This window comes from Typopeltis vanoorti, chromosome 2 (genome assembly GCF_054136105.1).
Source record: "Typopeltis vanoorti isolate ZY-2024b chromosome 2, IOZ_Tvanoo_1.0, whole genome shotgun sequence".
Classification (NCBI taxonomy): domain Eukaryota; kingdom Metazoa; phylum Arthropoda; class Arachnida; order Uropygi; family Thelyphonidae; genus Typopeltis; species Typopeltis vanoorti.
The window spans coordinates 163,114,142-163,136,337 of NC_143550.1; the positions used below are offsets into that span (position 1 = coordinate 163,114,142).

The following is a 22,196-nucleotide window of genomic DNA, read 5'->3' on the forward strand; positions in this document are numbered from 1 at the left end:
TCTGCCAGACCCGACTTACCATAGCGAAAGTGGCGGATATATTTTTTGTGTTCACTGAGGCAGATGTCCACATTTCTTCCTGTCTGTCCGTAGTAGGCTTGATGGCAAGAACAGGGCACTTCATAGACACCAGGATGTGATAAAGGAGTGCATTTGTCCTTAGGTGAACGGATGAGTGTTGCTAATTTTTTATAAGATTTAAATACTGTGCATAATTGGTGTTTGTTAAGCACCCTAGATATCTTTTCAGATGTGCCTTTAATGTATGGGATGGTGATTGTTTTGTTGTAGTATTCTGTGGTAGATAGAGGGGATTTATGGGTAGCATTCAGTATGTTATCTATTTTACGGGGATTATAACCATTGTTTAAGAAGGTTTGACGTAGGTGAGAAAGTTCAGCAGTGACAGCACTGTCATTGGAACAGATTGCTCTAGCTCTATGGGTTAGTGTTTTTAAGATACCATATTGTTGAGAAGGGTGATGGTGTGATTGTTTGTGTAAGTATCTCCCTGTATGTGTGGGTTTTCTGTAAACAGAAAATGATAAGGAACCTTCTGGAAGACGTGTGATCAGTGTGTCCAAGAAAGGCAGGCAGTCATTGGCTTCTTGTTCCATTGAAAAGTGGATTTTAGGATGCTGGCTATTTAGGTGCACTAAAAATGTATTCAATGTGTCCGGGCCATGTGGCCAAATGGCAAACACATCGTCAACATAGCGTAGCCAGAGGCTAGGTTTGAGAGTGGCTGTGTTGATCGCTAATTTTTCCAGATGTTCTATGTAGAAGTTGGCTAAGGGGGGAGAAAGAAGTAAACCCATAGCTGTCCCATCTAACTGTTTGTATATTTTCCATTTCCATGTAAAATAACCTGCCCGTACTGTGAATTTAAATAGCTGGGATATATCTGGGGGAAATTGTGAATTTAGTAAGTTAAGTGTTTCAATCAGTGGTACATTAATGAATAATGAGGTGATATCAAAACTCACCATTAGGTCTGAACTATTTAAGGTGTGGTTTTCTAAAATACTTTTTAGGTGGGTAGAATTTTTAACAAAGGAGGGAGAAGTGTTTGTGTAAGTGGTTAGTAATTTTGCTAAATGTTTGGCTAGTTTATATGTAGGACTGTTTATACTATCTACAATAGGACATAAAGGTGTACCTTGTTTGTGTATTTTTGGAGCACCATATATTCTGGGTGCTTTAACGTGTATGGGTTTATATGGACATCCGACAGTCCATATAAAATATGGACATCCACCTCAGTGAACACAAAAAATATATCTGCCACTTTCGCTATGGTAAGTCGGGTCTGGCAGACCATGCTCTGGATACCCCTGCACACAGGATCAATTGGAAAGAAACAAAAGTAATCTACAGAAGCTTCTACAAGTCAGAGAGGTTATTCCTGGAATCAACAGAAGCCTTGAAACATACCCCAAACCTTAACAAGTATGGCTGTATAAATCTACCAAAGATTTGGGAGACAGTCATCCTAAGACCAAATTAATATTTATTACTTTTATTTTTATCACTTGGACTACTATTTCAAAACTTTGAATTTTTATTTATTTTTTATTTTTTTTTATAACCTAGATGGCGCCATATTAGGACTTTAGTCTTGTGTTGCACACTGTAATCACTTATACTGTCCCCACTGTTGCACCGAATTGTGGTTGTCTTACCTTTGTAACAAACTTTGTGTTGTGTGCTCTGAAGATGCTGGATATAAGACCAGCGAAATATTAGCTTTTAAGTTAATAAATAGTTATTTTCTTAACCATCTGTGTTCTTTTTATACCGTGAAACCTATCATAACATGTCTGACGAACACATAAGCCTATCTAACCTAACCTAACCTAATCTTACATTTATGGAATCCAACAAGTCTGGCCTTGCTTCTCATGCTACCGACATTAGGCACAGAGTCCTGTGGAACTAGACAAAGATTCTTAATTCCAGCAAATTCAGATTTGATCATCTTTTTCTTCAAACATGTAAAATGCTACGAAATGTCCAAATCTTAACTGTTTCAGACTGTATACAAATCTCTAGGTTTTGGGAAGTGATTACTGTTAATTGTTTACAATATCCTCTCACCCTAAATAATTATTTTCAATTATTTTTTATATATGCAACATTTAAAATAGTTCCTTTGAACTCTAATAACAGTGTAATCCTACATTTCAGCTGTTAGTGATACATGAGCTAGCACTCATTCTTATGATTCATGTTTTGAATGTAGTTACCGGTCTGTCTCCCTGGTGATGTCTACCTAATGTTGAATGAAATATATTAAAGGTTTGAATAAAATTCTATATATTTTTCTCACATGCAGCCATGAAAGTTTTTAAATAAGAAAATAATTGATTCAATCAGGAAAGCATGTGATGAAGTTGTCTGCAAAGATGAAAACTCATAATTTCATAATAGACACAAGAACGTAGTAGCAGCCTGAAAAAGACAAAATTCAAAGCAAGTTAGTCAACCAGTAACTTAGAGAATACAGAAAAACCATGAGAAAGCAAAATTACATGTATAAGAATCTGGACCAGGGTTGAAATGGTTTTGAACCAAAATACAGCAATCCCTCAATTAGTGCACCTAATGCGTTCTTTAAAACAGGCGCATTAATCAAAAATGCGCTAATCAAATATATATATTATATAATAATCTATGGGACCCAGTATAATTCATTCCTCAAATTTCTTTTTTGAACCTTAATTTTTTTTATAAAAGAATTAAGGTATGTCTCAAGGCCTAGTTAAAGGAAAACCATGAAGCTGAAAGACAATAAAACATATTCAGAATATAAATTTTATTATTCTACTTCTTAACAAAGAATTGAGCTAACGTAGTTTGGCAGGAATTTTGTTTTTTTTTTAATAACCGACGGTATGGTCCAATTGCCTCTTCTACAAATTTTACTGCTTCTCTCTTCATCATCGAATCTTTTTCACACACCCACTTTTTTTCTCACTAATTCTTTTACTCATGATTAAAGCTTGGGAAAAAACTTTAAAATAAAAAAAGTAAGGAAAACATGCTCATATAACATTGCAAAGGAGGCACAAAACATGACCATCAAAGCGCTATGCAATTATAGTACGCCCACCCTTTTGTACAGCTTCGCTTGTCTTGGTTCCAAGAATAGTCGATTCATACTGAAGGGAAGAAAGAAATGAAGGACGTACGAAACGGTCGCAAACAGGCAAAATCACGTGCTTTATAGATAAAATTTTCCGACTGTTATATAAGCAAAATAGTTACCACTTTAAAAACTACAATGATCATAAAAGAGAAATTAATTTTCCGATGTGCAATAATAAACAACTCATCCCAGAAGACGGATTGATTACCCTATTATCGAAATGGATTATTGTTTTTGTAACATGCGCAGAAGTGTCGAATAGTCTCGAATCTGTGGGTGTACTACAGCAGACGACATAAATATTGGCGGTAAATTTTGGAACATAGTATACATAGTGTACATGGAAGTAGTGTAGTAGGCCATTAAAAATAACTTTGTAAAATGTTTTAAATAGGTAACTAAATTATTTCATTCTAGTGAGTGATTTTTTAAAATAGTTAGCCATAAAAATGTATAGATAGAAAATTTTTAAAATTTGTAACATTTATTTTTAAGATGTATATAGGAGCACTAATCAAATATGGGTATCGAAAAAAAATGATGCACTAATCGAGGGATTACTGTAAATGCACATATGTAATATATAACGAAACCTGTGGTGAATTCATCACTAAAAACATACGCTAACCAAAGTAATGACTATTTAATTCGTAAATATTTCTTCCCAAGTATCTTGGGACATCATCAGTACAGTAATTCAAACAATACTAGGAATAACATACAGTTAGGGCGCATGATTACAATGGAATCTCAATATGTGTGCTGTAACGTGTTATAGAAGTAAATTAAATATAACTGGAAAAAAAAAAAAATTTTTTTTGTTTTAAGATTATATCCATTTAGTATGGCTGTATTTTTGATTATTTCTAGGTTCCATCACCACGTCTGTTCTATCGCAAGCCTACATTTTCAGGTCGCTACATTTACAATTCTTCCATTCATCATCCATCTCAGAAATTTGGGATCATTAAATCACTAGTTTCCAGAGCACACAAATTCTGCTCCTCTTAAGATTCTATAAACCAAGAACTGAAATAATCAAAAATACAACCATACTAAATGGATATAATCTTAAAAACAACTCAAAAAATCATCAGTCACCTTCCCACACACATCAACCCAGACAAGAAGAAGTCCAAAGGATTCCCATACTTTACTTCAAACGCATCTCTGAACGTCTTTCAAAAATTATGAAGAAATACAATTTTGCCACTACTTACAAACCTATCAACCAAATCTACAACTTGTTACCTTCTACTAAGGACAAACTCTCACCTCTGATGTTACCTGCCATTTATGAGATCCCATGTTTCTGCAAATTGTCTTACTTTGGTCAGACAGGTAGGTCTCTTCAAAAACGCATCTTGGAACATCAAGACCACATTCGTCTTTTCAAACCGTAGAAATCTGGTCTCTCGCAAAATGGAGTTGAAAATCCAAACCATAAGATCCATTGGGAGAAGTCGAAACTTTTACACAGATTTTATATAAATATGAACGTTTATATAAAGAAAGTGCTGAAGCCCTACTACACAGATCAAATTTCCTAAGGTATGGGAAATGGTTCATACAAAATTGTGTAAAATAATCTTTATATATATATTATTATTATTACGGGCGACTCAAGGGAGTACTTAGACTCGTCGAGGGAGGCCCTAAACATCATGTCCACACAACTATACGACATTCTCAATCATACCTTCCCTTGAACTCAATCACCGTCATAGCACCCACAACAGACTCTGGCAGCTTATTCCACTCATTTACCACTCTAAAAGTAAAGAACCCAGCTCTAACACCCTTGCTAACCACACTCTTGACCAGCTTCCACAGGTGTCCCCTTGTTCTCCCACCACCAGGTCCTGATCTCAAAAATATCCTCTGAATTAATCCTATAGAAACCCTTTATCAATTTGAATGTCTCAATCATATCTCCCTTTTTCTGACTATCAACTAATTTCTGCAACCCACAAATCTTCAACCTGTTCTCATAAGGTTCATTCCATAGACCTGCTATCATCTTGGTCACTCGCCTCTGGATCCTCTCCACCTCCTCCCCATCAAGAAGGAACCGAGGTGACCAAATCTGGGCACCGTAGTCAAGAGTTGAGGTCTTATCAAGGCTCGATACAGAGATACAATGACTTGCTTGTCTCTGCTCTTCAAAGTATTTTTCAACAACCAAGGAGTTGATGAGCTGATTTAGCCACTTTTGCAATGTGCCCCCTAAACTTCATCTCCCTATCCACCAACACTCCCAAGTCCCTGGCCTCATCAATCTCCTGGAGTACAGTTCCACCAGTGTGGTATACTGCTGCTAATCTTTTCACCCCAAAATGCATAACCTTACATTTTGTCACATTAAATTGACATCCATTCTTCTTAGCCCAGAACTCCAATCTATCCAAGTCGTCCTGCAATATTTTAACATCTGCATTCACTATTGCCTTACCCAACTTTGCATCATCAGCGAACAAATGAACTGTTCTTCTTAGATCCTTCCTTATATCGTTAATTAAACAAATTAAAACAGCAGTGGTCCAAGAACAGAACCCTGTGGCACACCACTAGTCACAGGCCGTCTTTTGGACTCTACTCCTGAATAAACTACTCTCTGATATCTCTACCACCCACTATCAACCACCCACCTATCCATCTCACCAACCCTATATCCATTCCCATATGCTGTAGTTTATGGATTAGAATTCCATGTGGTATCCTGTCAAATGCCTTAACCAGGTTAAGCAGTATCACTGTAAACCCATTACCATTATCCAGTTTAGCCGTCACTGTGTTATAAAACTCGAGCAAGTTACTGAGGCATGATCGGCCCTTCTAAAAGCCATGCTGTCTCCTGTACAGTATTTCATTTTCATCAATCCATTCCTGTATTTTTCCCTTGACTACTTTCTCTAAGACAATGACTCCTGATATGTGATTGGTCGGTAATTTGCAACAGTAGTCTTGGATCCTCCTTTAGGCAGTGGAAATATTTTTCCCCCTTTCCACACCTTCGGGACTAAACCAGACCTGAGACTCAGATTAAACAACATAGTCAAGGGCACTGATAATTCTTTAGCTGTTCACGTAAGACCCGTGCCAGTATACCATCCAATCCTACAGATGTATTCACATTAAGATTCTGTAATAGCCTATTAACCTCCACTTAATTCATCACAATTCCCATATAAACTAATATAACACGTATAAACTAATGGTTCCTTCATTTTTTCAATGTCACCACCTGGATGATATACTCTTGCGAAGTGCTCGCTCAGTAATTCCACTATATCGACTGATTCAGTGACCTCCTTACCATCGTCATTCCTTAAAATCATTCTGCCATTTACAATTTTTTTTTTGCTTGCAGCATAATGAAAGAACTGTTTGGGATTCTCTTTAGCTTACATAGCTAGTTTCCTTTCATAATCCACTTTTGGTTTTTTTTACCACACTCGTTACCTTTCTTGCCTGCTCTTTATACCATTCGTGTGCCTGCAGGTCACATTTCTCTTTAAATTCCCTCCACAGTTGTTTCTTTTTTTTGCAGCTCAAGCTTAATGGTGTTATTCATCCATTTAACCCCTACTTGATTTACTATCCGGACTCTAGATATACAGTGAGCCATTACCTCCTTCAAACGCTCCTTGACCACTTCCCATGCTCTATCGACATCCAACCCTTGCAGTTTTACATGCCATGGCACTGAACCAAGCAATCTCCTAAGCTTGTCATACTTGCCAGCATGGTAATTCCACATATACCCTGTGTTAATCGAAAATTCTACGCCTTTAGCCACCTCCCAGGTCAAGACCTTATGATTACTCTCACCAGTAGGTGGCAACATGGTCATATTCATTACAGTCAAATGCTATTTGACTGAATTCAGATGCTATTACTAGGTCAAGCGCTCTCAAATCCCTAGTATTTTCAATTACATGCTGTCTCAGATAGTTATCCCTTAATAAATGAATAAAATCCATTTCCATCCTCACATGTGTCCTCTCCTCCTTCCAATCAATGTTACCATAGTTAAAATTCCCCACAATAATTACTCCTCCTTTCACTCATTTCATCAATTTGTTTATGCATACTATCTCCACCATCTATTCCATCACCTGGTCTATAGCAGCACCCAACTGTATATTTTGTTCTGCCAGTCTCAATCTCACCAAATAGCCTCAAATGAGCTCTTTTCACTATCCTGCAATACAACTTCAATTCTCCTTGGCTGCAGTACATCAGCTATCATCAATAACACTCCTTCCCCCCATTTTATTCTCTCCGTCCCTCCTAAACACACTATAACCTACACATTCTATCCCACTAACTATATCATCTTCTGTCAGCCATGTTTCACTAATGCCAATAACCTGTGTAAAAGCCAATCAAGGCCAAAAATTCTTCCTTCTTGTTCCTAATACTTCTGGCATTAGTATACATGAAATGCAGAGGTCCCTTTGTCCCATCCTTATCTTGATGTGTTATTCTAACTATCCCATTCCGATTTCCTGTCCTTACTACTGGCTCAGGTACATTATATACATTCTTACACTCAACTGTCTCACTGATCTAACAGATAAGCTTAGGTGTTGATGGTTATTCATGACTTATTTTTCACGGTATTAACAACACCACAAATACTTATATCAACAAAGATGTTTTATTAACGCTTATATTTCGCTGATTTTCAACTCAGCATCATCAGAGCACAACACACATGTAAACGCGACTGGATGATGATGTAATCACATCATCATCCAGTCCAACAGTACGGCATTTTAAAAACACTTACACACAGAGCCAGAGCTATTTGTTCTAACGATACAGCTCTGGCCACTGAACTCCAGTACCTGCGCCATACGTTCTTAGCCAATGGCTACAATCCCTACAAAATAGATGAAATACTACATAGGCCCATTACTCTGCCCTCCCCTAATACACAAGAATACAACACGACCATTTCCATTCCCTATATCAAAGGTACATCTGAAAAGATAGCCAAAGTATTGTTGAAACATGGCCTTCGCACCACCTTCAAACCTCATGTCAAGCTGGCAACTCTGATCCGCTTGCCTAAGGATAAACCACCCTTTAGCACACCCAGGAGTGTATGAAGTTCCATGTGACTGTGATTTGGCCTATTATGGGCAAACAGGAAGATCAGTGAACAGCCGCCTGGAAGAACATGAAAATACATTCGCTACTATTACTATGGCAAGTCGGGACTGGCAGACCACGCTTTGGACACTCCTTCACACAGGATTAGATGGAGGAAAACGAATGTGCTATTTAGGAGTCGTTATAGATCTTAAAGATTATTTTTTGAGTCAGCAATGGCTTTGAAGAATTCTCCCAACCTTAACAAATATGGTTGCATTAATATGCCAAAAATTTGGGAGACAGTTATCCTACGAAAAATTCCTGGATAACTGCTTTTTTTTTTTTTTTCGTTAGAGGACGCCAAAAATAGGACTTTAGATCTTTTGTCTTTTGCAATATTGTTGTTTCACTCACTATTGCGTTTACATGTGTGTTGTGCTCTGATGATGCTGAGTTGAAAATCAGCAAAATATAAGCGTTAATAAAACATCTTTGTTGATAAAAGTGTTTGTGGTGTTGTTAATACCGTGAAAAATAAGTCATGTCTCACTGATGTCCGCATATCCACTTTCCCCTCTCCTTGGTAGTTCTAGTTTCCCTGGTTCTGCACATCCATTTTCACTTCAAACACTTTTTCCAGTCTCCACACACCAAATCCATTCAAATGCAGGCCATCCATCTTGTATAAATCCTTTCACACATCAAACTCATTCCACACCACACCGTCTGCATAACCTGCGCATAAAGCCATTTGTGATTATGTCCCTCCTTCTAAACTCCTCTCTGTCGTACAGCGGCAACAGCCTCACCATCCTAACCCTGTCACTCTTTTCTTTCGCTACCTTTAACAGTACTTTCAAGTTCTCTCTCATAAAAAATTTATCTCCTTTCAATTCATTCGTACCCGCCACAACTATCAATTCTTTCACCCTCTTCCACCCTGTTTTTGCGCTCTAATACTCTCACTTACATCCTTAAATTTCGCACCCGGTAAGTACGATTTAGTTAAACTCCCATCTATCACTTCTCTTAATAACGAGTCACCATACAACACTATTTCCTTCATTTCAGAAACATATATATATATATATATATATATATATTTTTTTTTTCCAGTTATATTTAATTTACTTCTATAACACGTTACTGCACGCATATTGAGATTCCATTGTAATCATGCGCCCTAAATGTATTCCTAGTATTGTTTGAACTACTGTACTGATGATGTCCCAAGATACTTGGGATCAAATATTTACGAATTAAATAGTCATTACTGTGGTTAGTACGCGTATTTTTAGTGATATGTAAAGTAAATAATCAAGATCTTTAACGTCTCTATTTATGATCTAAGGAATTTGAAAGATAAGACAACAAATGAATGAATAAAAACAAAAAATAAAGGAAGATAAAGAAGACAGGAAGTTCTCATATAATGAAGAGAAACTACAGAACTTTTAGCTGAATTCTATGTTCAGTTTGTTTTGAAAAGTATTTATGTTATTAATTATATGAAGAGCCAAAGGCTTCAATTCGGTGACATAAACTTATTTAAGTTAAGGGATATTACATCCCATATTGTTTCATAGCCGAATAAGAAACTCAAAGAGTTTCATGCCGAATATAGTAAATATATAAATTTTTCTCTTGGAGAATAATGAATGAATAGAATGGGTCACCAGAGTGCTTTGTTTGTTAAATGGTTTTAGAGAAGTATAATAGATATTGCGTTCATAGTTTGGGTCTCCTACGATGAGTCTTAAGACTCCATGGAGGTGATTGTGCAATAATAATAATATTAAATATTTACTGAAAAACACGCACACAATAGATAACACTGAATTTTAAGTCACGGTTTATCCTTCTAAGGAAATCTTATAAATCATATTCTCCCTAGATTTATAATTAGTAAACAATTTCTTGTATTCTATATATCTAAATTCATATGAGCTCAAAGAAAATACTCTCACAGTTAAATTCAATTCTGAGAGATAACATTAAATACTATTAAATTAAGGGATATTACATTCCATATTGTTTCATAGCCGAATAAGAAACTCAAAGAGTTTCATGCCGAATATAGTAAATATATAAAATTCGGCAAGTCCAAGCATAAGCAAATACCTGAATAGTGTTACAACTGACCCTTTAGGGAGTGCAACACTGAGGCAACTCATGGTAAGGGTGGAGCAAGCTCCGATCACTATTCTTGATATTTCCCCATAATGTGAAACCCAGCTCCTAGGAGCTGTATTACTGTTCTACATTATGAGTGAGAGAAGGTCACTACCCAGACTGGTTTCAACCTTTATTGAGGTCTCATCAGTGAGTAGGTAGACCTAGAAATACCAAGTTTGTAGCAAACAAACTTTCTAAAGGGTCAGTTGTAACACTATCCAGGTATTTGCTTACGCTTAGACTCACCAAACTTTATATATTTACTATATTCGGCATGAAACAACATGGGATGTAATATCCCTGAACTTAAATAAGTTTATGTTGCCGAATTGAAGCCTTTGGCTCTTCATATAATTAATAATTTATTAGGACACCTTCTTGGCAGTTCTCATAGTGGGGTATATGTAAGTTCTGTTTGAGGAGACCCAAACTATGAACACAATATCTATTATACTTCTCTAAAACCATTTAACAAACAAAGCACTCTGGTGACCCATTCCATTTATTCATTCATTATTCTCCAAGAGAAAAATCTAATCCTCACACCATTGTTAACCACATTCCTATCCATTTTACAGGGATGACTTCTTGTTCTGCCTCCTCTAGTCAAGTGTTGTAATATTTTCTCTGTATTAATCCTATAAAATCCTTTAAGTAAGTTAAATGTTTCTATCATATCCCCTCTTTTTTTGCCTGTCAATCAACTTATACAACCCACAAACCTTAATTGATCCTTATAGGGAGCATTCCACAGACCATCTCAGTCACTTGTCTCTGGATCCTCTCCACCTCGTCCTCATCTCCAAAGAAACCCAGATGGGTTTCTTGGGAGATGAGGACTGGATGAGGATCATCTAGTCCTCATGGGAGATGAGCACAGTGACCCAGATGTGGTTATATCAAGGCTTTTATATAAGCTTCATTCTTTGAAATACACAAAATGCTGCTTTTTGAAGTTGATGCACCATCATGTTTATGAATCTGAACTTCTAACCAAACAATAAACAAAATAAAATTATATATCAAGTGTTTAGTTAACTTACTCTCCATAACTGATTTTTATCATGATAGGTTGGATATAGAGAAGTGGGGAAGTTAACAAGCCAATTCCATATGACACAAGAGGTGTCATTGATTTGACATGAAATGGCCCATGATTTAGTGACACAGAGAAGATAAAAGAAACAGATTTTTGAAAAAAAAAAAAAAAATGGTAAAGAAAAGACTAAAATGAAGACTAATTCATTTTCGAAATTATGGATTTTACAACCGTGTTATAACTAACTCTTTTTATTATCCCAATGTTTTGATCTTCATATCAAGATCATCATCTGGAGCATACACAAATATACAAGACAAGCTGAGTTACATTACAAACCATAAGCTAGACAAACAATGATTTGATCACATGTTATTCTACTGGCATGACTTCTAGTGAAAGAAAAAAAAAAATTCATAAATTACATCAAGCTAGATTTAATTTAAGATAATATGAATAAAAATTTTTTTCTTACAGATAGTTTTCTTTCAGTAACAATAACAATGATGTCCCATTTTTAGTATTACAATTGCTATTTTTGATTTAGGATCCTGGATTGACTTGAGTCCTCTTTATAGTTGTTCTTAGAGAGGAAGATTCCGTGGGTTGAATATATGCCTTCAATATGTATGGGATTTTTAGACCTTCATTATTGTTCAGATTGGGGTGATTGATAATGATCTCACAAGATTCCTTAAATTTGCATTCATACCATGTTTTGGTGTGATGTAGATAACTAGTGCTTTTCCAGTCAATTCTATGTAAGGTGTTCAAGGGCCTGATCAGAAAGGCCAGCTTCACCATAATTATTATATTTAATTTTTACTAAATGATTTAAGCAAATTACAACGTCAACTAAGATATACATTAAAATAAATTTTAATATACTTCAATATTTCGGCAACGTCGCGTTGCCATTTTCAAGAAACTTAAGAACAAGACACGTGCACGCAGGCACAACAAACAGTAAGTGAGGAAGAAGCAGGAAGCTATTATTTCTCCTAAAGTCCTAATAATGCCCCCTAGTGGGCAATGTTGGTATTCTTAGGCAATTGGGCTGAAGGTCTCCTTATGTAGGTTTCCCAAAATTGAGGCAGTCTCATGCAGCCAAATTAGTTGAGGTTTGGATTGTTTCTTAGTGCTGAAGCTGATTCCATGAAAAGCCTTTCATATCTGTATTTACTACGGTGTATTATCGTGGCTTTCTTCAACCGTATTCTATGGCAGGTATCTAGCACGTGGTCAGCAAGACCAGAGTGGCTGTATTGGTGAAACCAGATGTAGTCCTTGTGTTCTGAGATTCTGATATTGGCTGTCCTGCCTGTTTGGCCAAAGTAGGTCAGCTTATGGCTGCAAGGGACCTGGTACACACCAGGTAGGCCTGGGGGGAGGAAGGTTGGTCTTTAGTAGAGCGGATAAGGGATGCCAATTTTTTATATGATCTGTAACAAGAAGTTAAGTCATGTTTTTTTTAGGATTTTTGTAATTTTTTCCGAGGTGCCTCGGAAAAAATTACAAAATAGGGTATGGTGATGGATTTAGAGTAATCCTTGTTGTGAGGGGGGGGGGAATTGTGGTTTACTGGTTTCAATATTTTTTGGATTTTTTTTTGAGAAAGTGTTGAGAATGTGGTTTAGTTCTGTGGTTAGGGCATTGTCATTTGAACAGATAAGTTTAGCCCTGTTGTGTAGTGTCTTAATGACTCCATATTGTTGCAAGGAAGGGTGGTGAGATTGTTGGTGAATGTATCTGCCTGTATGGGTGGGTGTTCTATAGACTGAAAAAAACCAAGGTTCCATCAGGCTGGCAGGTGACTAGTGTGTCTAAGAAGGGAAGGCAGTTGTTTTTTTTCTTCTTCCAGGGTGAATTTGATTCTGGGGTGTTGGTTGTTTAAGTGTATTAGGAAGGAGAGGAGTGCATTGGAGCCATGTGGCCAAATAGCGAACACATCATCAACATAGCGAAGCCAAATGGTTGGTTTTTGTGGGGCAGAGTTTAAGGCTTTCTCTTCAAAAGTCTCCATATAAAAGTTGGCCAAGGGTGGGGAGAGTGGAGAACCCATGGCTGTCCCCTCTATTTGTTTGTAGCATTTTCCTTGCCAAACAAAATAGCAGTTCATTGTGAACTGAAATAGGGCTGTAATACCGGGAGAAAATTTAGCTTGGATTAGCTCTAAGGATACTTAGAGTGGGACATTTGTAAATAAGGAGGAAACATCAAAACTGACCATTATGTCAGTGTGTTTGAGTGTAAGGTTTTCTATGCTGGCTTTGAAGTGGGCTGAGTTTTTTTATGTGTGAAGGTGTGTTGCCAGTATAGTGTGAGAGCGATGATTTGGCCAAATGTTTAGCTAGTTTGTATGTGGGGGAATCAATGTCATCCACTATGGGACGCAATGGCACATTTTCCTCATGTATTTTTGGGAGTCCATAAATATGGGGGAGGGGGGTATGGAGTTAAATGATTTTAATTTGTTAGCGATTTCCACAGGCCAAGAAGTGACCTTCTTAAGGAGCCTGTGGAGTTTTCTAATTTGTAAGTTGGTGGGATTGTACTTGATAGGGAGGTAAGTAGCCCGATCTAACAATAGAGCTTTCAGCTTACCTGTGTAATCCTTTTGGGTAAGCAATACTGTAGCGTTCCCTTTATCAGCTTTGGTGATTATTATTTTCTTGTTTTTCTTTAATTCCAGTAGAGATTTAATTTCCTTACTGGGCATGTTGGCTTTTGGTGGTTTAGCTTTGGTCAGAACACAAGCCACATCCAGTCTAATATCGTTGGCGACGTGGTTTGGAAGGTGTCGTATCCCGCGTTCAATTCTTATCATAATTTCTTCAGCAGGTATTCTTCTGGGCGTAATGGCGAAGTTGTGGCCACGTGCGAGGGCATCGAGTGCTTCAGGTTTTACATTAAATGACGAAAGGTCGACTACCGTTTCGGTAGGAAGTTGTGGTTTCGAGATCGAGTTCTTTTTCAAATTTTTTGATGCGTTGAACTCTTACTTTTTAAAATTCTTTTTCCGCTGCAGTGCACGAGACGTCGTATAAAATAGACCAAATTTCATGGCTTAAGGTGCTTGAAAGGTCATCTTCGAGTGCCTGTATAGCTAAGTTAGCATCATTCAGGAAACGGCGAGTCGTGGCAATTTGTTCTTTGAGTAAGGCTTAGCTGGCATGGTTATAAATATGAAGAGCCTTTTGCAAAGAGAAACGGTGCTTGAATTTCACACAGTTAGGAATTACCTGGTTATCCCAGCAGTGTTTAAGGAAGGTGAGACGATTCAATTGTCTTGACAGCTTTAACTTCATTTTACTGTACTGGCGTGCTTTACGTGCAATATCATCTTCATGGATTATCGTAATTCTCGTGGAAAGGCTTAGACGTTCTAAGCCTTTCCACGAGTATTATATTTAATGTGTCGTTTATGTTCTTTTTGTCTGATAGGAATTGTGCGTCCTGTTTCTCCTATATATGGTATGTTCCAGGTGCAATGAATATGGTATACTCCTGGGTGGGCCAGCAGGGGGGTCTTTGGATGAGTTGAGTAAGCTTTTTAATTTTGCAGGGGGTTTAAAGGTGGCTTTGAGGTTGTATTTTTGTAGTACTCTTTTGGCTGATGTCCCTTTAATATAGGGAATGATTATAGTTTTGTTGTAGTCTGGTTTGTCTGTTTTTTATGGAGGTCTTGTAGAGAATTTTGTTAATAGTGTTTTGGCTGTACCCATTTTTTTGGAAAGTACTGCTGATCACTTTAAATTCGTCTTTCAGTGCCTGTTCACTGGAGCAGATTTTCAGAGCCCTGTTTTTTAGAGTATTGATGACACCTAGTTTTTGTATTAGGTGGTGGTAGGAATTTATGTGTATATATTGGCCAGTATGCGTCAGTTTTCGGTAAACCATGAAGGCCAGAAGGAAGACATGTGACAAGTATCTAGAAACAGAAGTGTGTTCTGTTTTCAATCTCAATTGTGAACTGTATGCATTTGTGTTGTTTGTTTAGGTGGCTAAGCAATGTGCCTAGTGTCTGGCGACCATGGGACCAGATCGCAAAACATCGTCAACGTATCTAAGCCAGACTTTGTGTTTTAAAGGGGAGGAACCTAAAGTAAGTTGCTCAAAATGTTGTATGTAAAAGTTATCAATAGGGGAAGGATAATAGAGAGCCCATGGCTGTGCCTTCTTTTCGTAGGTAGAAAGCATTTTGCCATACAAAATAACCAGAACGTAATACATGCGCAAAGAGCACTGAGATAGCTGGAAGGAATTTGTTCAGTAAAAGAAGGATTGTGTCATTGATTGGGACATTCGTAAAGAGAGCAGAGACGTCAAAACTGACTAATAAATCTTCTTTTTCTAATGTAATGTTTTTGATGATGTTTATGAAGTGTTGTGTGTTTTTGATATGAGGGGAAATGATCGACCAACTCCTTGAGTGCTGCCGCTAATTTTTTGGCTAAGTGATAAGTCGAGCTATCTATCCCTTCAACTATGGGCCTTAGCAATGTGTTTTCTTCGTGAATTTTCAGTAGTCCATAAATTCTTGGGGAACGAGCATAGTGCAGAAATAGTTTTTTGACCGTATCTTCGGGCCATGTGGTAATTGACTTAAGTAGTTTTTCTTTTATTTTTTATTCTATTGGTTAGGTTGTAGTTAACTAATTAATTTTTTCTACATAAGTGGTTCAGTTTAAAATAACAGTGACACTTCCTTTATCTGATCTAGTTATTACAATGTTCAGATTTGACTCGAGTGATTTCGTCGCTGTTACTTGGTGTTTGGTTAGGTTGCTTGTTATGTTTTGTTATGATTTAAAATGTTGGCGGTTTCTAAACGTATTTTTTCTGCTATGTTATTTGAGATGAATCTTAGGCCTCTTTCAATATTACAAATAAATTCAAGTTTGTTTATCGATCTGGATGCTACAGCATAATTTAAAACTTTGTTTAGTATCGAGATTTCGTCTTTGTTTAAAGCATGGTTGGATAGGTTAACAATGTTACTGTTACCTGTAGGCGATTGGTTGCTCCTGTTGTTTCTTGCTTCTGGTTGGTTGTTATTGTTCACTGGAGAAATTTGAATATGGTGGTTGGTTCTGTCGATCTTTTAGTCTTTGGAAATTAGGTTTTCTTTCTTCGTTTGGAGGATGTGGCTTGTCATGTTTTCCTTAATCTTTTCCAGGATCTTCCAGATATCTGCATTTATGTAGCTTGAAAGTTCCATTTTTTCTTTTTGTAGCTGATTTTGTGTAGCAGCTAAGTTCTTTCTGATGGCTTGAATCTGTTCTCTTAGTAGTGCTTTCTCCATGCGGAGGTATATTCGTTGCGCCTTTGTTGAGGTAAATTTTCTCTTTAGTTTGATGCAATTCGAAATGATATTGTTGTCCCTACACAGTTTTAAAAAAGCCAGTCATTTGATCAAATTAGAAACATGAATCTTCAGCTTACCGTATCGATTGCATCGCTTGTGGGTCAAATCTCCATGAATTATCATAATCCTTTCTTTTAGTGTTACACAGTGATCAGCATTCATTTTTGAAATTATGGATTTTACAACCGTGTTATAACTAACTCTTTTTATTATCCAGACGTTTCGATCTTCATAATAAGATCATCATCTGGAGCATACACAAATATACAAGACAAGCTGAGTTACATTACAAACCATTACAAATTTCTTTTTTTTTTTCACTAGAGGTCATGCCAGTAGAATAACATGTGATCAAATCATTGTTTCTCTAGCTTATGGTTTGTAATGTAACTCAGCTTGGCTTGTATATTTGTGTATGCTCCAGAAGATGATCTTGATATGAAGATCGAAACGTCAGGATAATAAAAAGAGTTAGTTATTAACACAGCTGTAAAATCCGTAATTTAAAAAATGAATGCTGATCACCGTGTAACACTAAAAGAAAGGAAGACTAAACCTGATGCATTTAGGCTGCCTTAGAAGACAGAAAATTAAAAGTTGATCAAATTAGAGATTAACAAAACAGTAACACAATAAGTTGAAGAATGCTTGATAAGAATTGCAATTATCTTGGATTATTTCATTATCCTGTACCTCCCTTTAGGATAAAATGCCAGGAGTTAAAGATGATGACAGTTTACTAGCAAGCTTAACATGTTTCTAACACTGATTAAATCTGAATCTCAGCCCATATCAACTGATGTAATATATACTTGGGTCATTAATCAAAGGAAACATACATTAAAGTATAAGCTTAACAAATAGACCACTGCAAACAGTATGTTTTTATTTTATTGTAGTGACTGACTATTTCATTAACTAAGTTTTTCTCATTGCAATACGAGGTACATTAATCTCAGAAATCAAAGTTTTCTGTTATTGCAAAGTTGTCTTAAAGTATCTGCCTTTGGGATTCTAGTGAGCATTTATGTATGCAGCTTTATTTAGGTGTGTCATTATTATTAAGAAAGTCAGGAAAATTAAGAAAGAAAGAGATGTATAGAATACTATGATAGCACTACATCATTAATGTAATGTTATTACTACCTTCATACAAACAATTTTATTCCAAATTAATCTGTCAAGATTCCAATAATCTTATATTTCGGTCTTCTACGCACTATTAACTGCTTCAAATCCACCACATCTTTCAACCCTCTGGATCCTTTACGTCATATACTTTTTGTTATCCTTTCCACCTCCTATATCCTATATTGTGTGAATAGTGCTAATCATAGATTAGCACTATTCACACAATCTTCAAAGCTGACAATGTCAAGTTCCTTTCTATTATTTTCATTTTTAATATAATTTTGCCATAGTCATCTGTTCACTGCGTTCATTTGTACCATGGACAAACAATGGAATTTCATGAGGAATTCTATAAAATGGGGTGCTTAAGGGTCAAAGCTGTATAACTGAGAGGAGACCTCCACATAGCCTTTAAAGGAATGCGGAGAACCGACCAGGGCTTCTGACCTAATGTCCAATCCTCACCTTCTCGTGGTGCACCCTGTTATGTATCTACTTTGATACTGAACGAACGAGGATGGGCTGGCAATTTGGGATTTAGCCGACCAAATTGTATTCTTATTGCTTAAACCAAAATAAAAAATGATGGTACGACATGACAAAATTTCATGCCGGCTGGGGTGTCGTCCGGTTAAACAAGCCCCCGTTGTTTTTGCCAGGGAACCAGGGCGAACAGCGAAAAGTCAGCTACTGGAACAAATCTGAAAACAAACCCCAACTCAACATCACCAGAGTTAAAGATCGGTACTATCAAAATAAGAAGCCTGAATGGAAAGGAAATGGAGCTAGCTGAGGAATTAGATAAGTACCAGATCGACATAATAAGGGTGACTGAAACAAAAAAGACCAAAACTGGTGAGATCTTTCTGAGCAATAAATACAAAATGTTATATTCAGGCAATGACAATCTAGGAAAAGAAGGAGTAGCCATAGTATTCAACACAAAATACGAGGCTAATCTTCTTGAATGGCAGTCAGTCTCAAGTAGAGTAATGTGGGCAAATATGAGAATGGGGAACTGGACAATGAGACTTATTTGTGCCTATGGTTCCACAGAAGGTTCTACTAAGGTAGAAGTGGAGGAATATTTTGAGGCTTTAGAAAAAGCAACCGCCACAATGAAAAAGGAAAAGTTGGTCCTTGTTGGGGATCTAAATAGCAGAGTAGGAAATGATTGTGAGACATACAAAAATATTTTGGGAAAATGGAGAAAAGAGCAAAGCTAATAATAATGGCAAATACCTGTTGCATTTCTGCTCAGGACATGGACTGGTTATTACTAATACCATGTTCCAACATAAAAATGTGCACAAATTCACATGGAGAGAAGAGGCAAGAAATAAGAAAAGTCTCATAGACTATGTTATTGTTGATAGTGATGTTTTCTCCCTGGTGCAGGACACTAGAGTGTACAGAGGATTTGAAATTGGAAGTGATCACTATTTAGTCTTGAGCAGGATAAAATTGAATTTCATATTGAAAAGAATAACATGTAAGAAAGTTTTAAAGCGAATAAAAGTTGAGCAGCTCTCAGATGTGAACTGTAGACTAAAATACACAAAGATTATTGAAAAGAAAATGAAAGAGTTTGAGAACAGGAATCAAACCTTGGAGATTCAGTGGCAAACTCTGAAGAAAACATTGATCGATTCTGCCAGAGAGGCATGTGGTGAAGTTGTGTGCAAGGATAAAAAAATCAGAACTCCCTGGTGGACACAGGAAGTTAAAGAGGCAGTGAAGGAAAAAAAGAAAGCATATCAAAAGTTCCTGGCAAATAAGTCAGCTTTTACTCTTACAGAATACAGAGACAAATGTAAGAAAGCTAAACAGTGTGTAAAACTAGCTAAACAAAAGTCATGGGAGGACTTTGGCAAGAACATAGAAAATAAATATCAAGACGGTGGTAAAATATTCTGGAGGTTGTTGAAGAAGCTTAGGAATGGAGGAAAGAGTGCTGTAAAAAGAGTTAGAGATGATAAAGGTGACATGAAAACAGGAGAAAAAGATATCCTTGAAGTATAGAGTAATTACTTTGAAAAACTGCTAAATGAAACAAGCAGTGATGACAGCACAGTGGTAAAAAACACTGACCAGGCATGCAATCAGGAATACATATCCATACTTGAAGTAGAAAAAGCCATCAAAAGCTTGAAATGTGGAAAGGCAGCAGGAGTAGATGATATTCGACCAGAAATGCTAAAGTATGGTATAAGAGTCTTACAGTGGCTGCACTGCATAGTTCAGAAAGCCTGGACAGAGGGATGAATTCCCGATGATTGGAGTAGAGCTCTAATAGTACCCATATATAAAAAGGGAAATAAAACTGATTGTGAGAATTACAGAGGTATTTCCCTACTGAGTGTTCCTGGCAAGATCTATGCAAGTATACTTGAGAAACGGTTGAGAAGAATTGTGGAAGAAAAGCTTGGTGAAGAACAAGCTGGATTCAGGCCAAATAGAGGCTGTCAGAATCAGATCTTCACTTTACGACAAATAGTTGAGAAAGCATGGGAATATAACAAAGATCTCTATTTCAGTTTTGTCGATTTGGAAAAGGCATATGACAAGGTGCCAAGAGAGAAGCTATTCAATACGCTGCAGTTATATGGTGTCAATGGGGCATTATATCAAGCAATACTTAGTCTTTATTTGAGTTGTAAGTCAGCAGTTAGAATTGAAGGAAGTACAGGAAGATGGTTTAATGTTAAACCTGGTGTGAGACAAGGATGTACATTATCCCCTCTGTTATTCATTATCTATATGGATCACATTATGAAGGAATGTGGTATTAAACCTGATATCAAAATTGGAGATGTTAATGTCAGCTCTTTGCTTTATACAGATGATGTTATACTTCTAAATAAATCTGCTACAAGTCTGCAAGATTCTCTGACTAAATTGAATAGCTGTTGTAATAGATATGGTATGAAGGTCAGCAATAAAAAGACAAGGACAATGAAAATAGGCAGAATCATTGAAAATGTCAACTGTGTTGTGAATGGAGAACCTGTGGAACAAGTAAAACATTTCAGCTACTTAGGCACGATTTTTACTGAAGATGGTAAATTAAATATAGAAATAGACAACAGAATCAGCAAAGCTGGTATGGTGGGAAGTCAATTGAATAAATTCATATGGAATAAGAGAGAAATTAGTCGGAACACTAAATTAGCTATATACAAGGCAGTGTTCAAACCAGTTTAACTTATGGATCTGAGAGCTGGGTCAGAAGTAAAACACTTGACCAAAGACTAGAGACCGCAGATATGAGAGTCCTGAGAAAGATTAGAGGCGTGAACAGATGGCATTAATGGCAATATCATATTAAAAATGAGGATATTAGGAAAGAACTTGACATTGTCAGCATCCAGGAATGCGTTAGCTGAGCTAATCTCAGGTGGTATGGTCACTTAAATAGAATGGGAGAGAAAAGATTAGCAAAACAAGTGTTCTCTGCCAGATTGGCAGGAAAACGACCCAGAGGAAGACCAAGATATAGGTGGATTGATACGGTACAAAGTGCCTTAGACGATAGAAATATAAGATCTGATAATGTTGGAGTCTTGACAAGTAACAGACTGATTTGGAGGAAAATTGTAGATAGGAAGTTAGTAATGATGTAATTTTTTCATGTAGTACTATCATATCTTGTACTCCCCTTGAGGGTACATGGCAGGAATTTGATGATGATGATGATTCTATAAAATTTTGTTGGCGAGAATCACATAAAAATTTTGCACTTTATTTTTATATGGGGTGCTTAAGGGCCAAACATGTATAACTGGGAGAAGACCTCTACATAGCCTTTTAAGGAATGTGGAGAATCAAAATTTTGTTGGTGAGAATCAAATAAAAATTTTGCACTTTATTTTTATATGGGGTGCTTAATGGCCAAACATGTATAACTTGGAGAAGACCTCTACATAGCCTTTTAAGGAATGTGGAGAATTTCATGTCCAATCCTCACCTTCTCTTGGTGCACCCTGTTAGGTATCTAACTGGATACTGACTAGCAATTTGGGATTTATCTCACATTTTTCTCAGAAGCTGATATCTGTTGGCATTTGATTACTCAATCAATTTATGTATGCAATAGCTGAAAATATTAGGTATGTGATCTTAAGTCATGAAAAAGAAACTAGTAGTTAAAGTGCAATAAAGCAGCCAAGACAAAGTTAATGTTGCCTTCAAAAACAGGATTCTGTTCAGAAGATATATATATAAAAAAAATC

General features: G+C 36.7%; 1 protein-coding gene across 1 annotated transcript in view; it reads right to left on the reverse strand.

The window, feature by feature from the left end:
* Prim1 (DNA primase small subunit) overlaps positions 1 to 22,196 on the reverse strand; it is a 160,025-nt gene that overhangs the window by 27,976 nt on the left and 109,853 nt on the right. The gene's annotated exons all lie outside the window — the stretch shown is intronic.